Source organism: Propithecus coquereli, unplaced genomic scaffold (assembly GCF_000956105.1).
Source record: "Propithecus coquereli isolate 6110/MARCELLA unplaced genomic scaffold, Pcoq_1.0 Scaffold472, whole genome shotgun sequence".
Classification (NCBI taxonomy): Eukaryota; Metazoa; Chordata; class Mammalia; order Primates; family Indriidae; genus Propithecus; species Propithecus coquereli.
The window spans coordinates 831,590-832,463 of record NW_012150530.1 but is presented as its reverse complement, the minus strand read 5'-3'; the positions used below and the strand labels follow the sequence as shown (position 1 = coordinate 832,463).

Here is an 874-nt window from a genome sequence, read left to right as displayed (position 1 = left end):
TAACATTAAAGTTTTACTTACTTAACCTAAGAATCTATAAGTGCTGAAATACAGGTCTCAAAAACTGTATTTCCATTTTCATGTTTAGAAGTTATTGTGCTTCAGTGAAATTAATATCCTTAAGATGTGTTGTGCTGATGGAAGTGAGTGAGCATGCTCTGAGTGAAATGGGGGATGGGTCCGGATTTGACTGGAGTGCTGCATTTTAAAGGGAAGATGGAGAAATGTAAAATACTTCACTATATGACTTTTCTGGACTTCAGAATCTTTTTCTTCTCCTTACTTTTTCTGTTTTTCAATTCTTCCCTAATCTTTACTAATGATAAAGATCATGCTGCTTTACCAATTGATACAGAAAAATGGGGTCAATTTCCCTCGACGCGGAAATTCTATGTATCTCCTCACAAAAATACAGACATTTCTGGAAGTTGCTGAGAGATGTGTCTTGACTCTCTTCAGTGGTATAACACATGCATTTAATTATTTGATTATATGAAATAATTTTTTTTCTGACAAAACCTAATGATGTAACCAAAAGCCCAAAATTTGAAAACAAACATAGCAAGAGAGGATATTTCTTGTATCTCTTTCCTGTAACATTGGTAAAAACAGCTGCCACCCACAGACATCATTATTTTGTTGAAATGATGGCCGAAATAATTGACCGGAATTATCACCCCTTAGTTGCATAAAAATATTCAATCACTCAATTTCATAAGTTTTAATAATTTTAGATAACGCTTTTGAAAGTCTGGCAACTACTGGCATAACATCTTAACAAAAACAACAGAGTACTATTTTATTAAATAAAGTTACACTATCCAAAATGCCTGGAAAGCAACTTACACATTCATTTAGCCTGGCATTTATTAAA

General features: G+C 33.1%; 1 protein-coding gene across 1 annotated transcript in view; it reads right to left on the bottom strand.

Moving 5' to 3' along the window:
* The window catches only part of SI (sucrase-isomaltase (alpha-glucosidase)), a gene marked incomplete at its 3' end in the record, with an annotated part of 88,057 nt that overhangs the window by 12,726 nt on the left and 74,457 nt on the right, over positions 1–874 (bottom strand). The gene's annotated exons all lie outside the window — the stretch shown is intronic.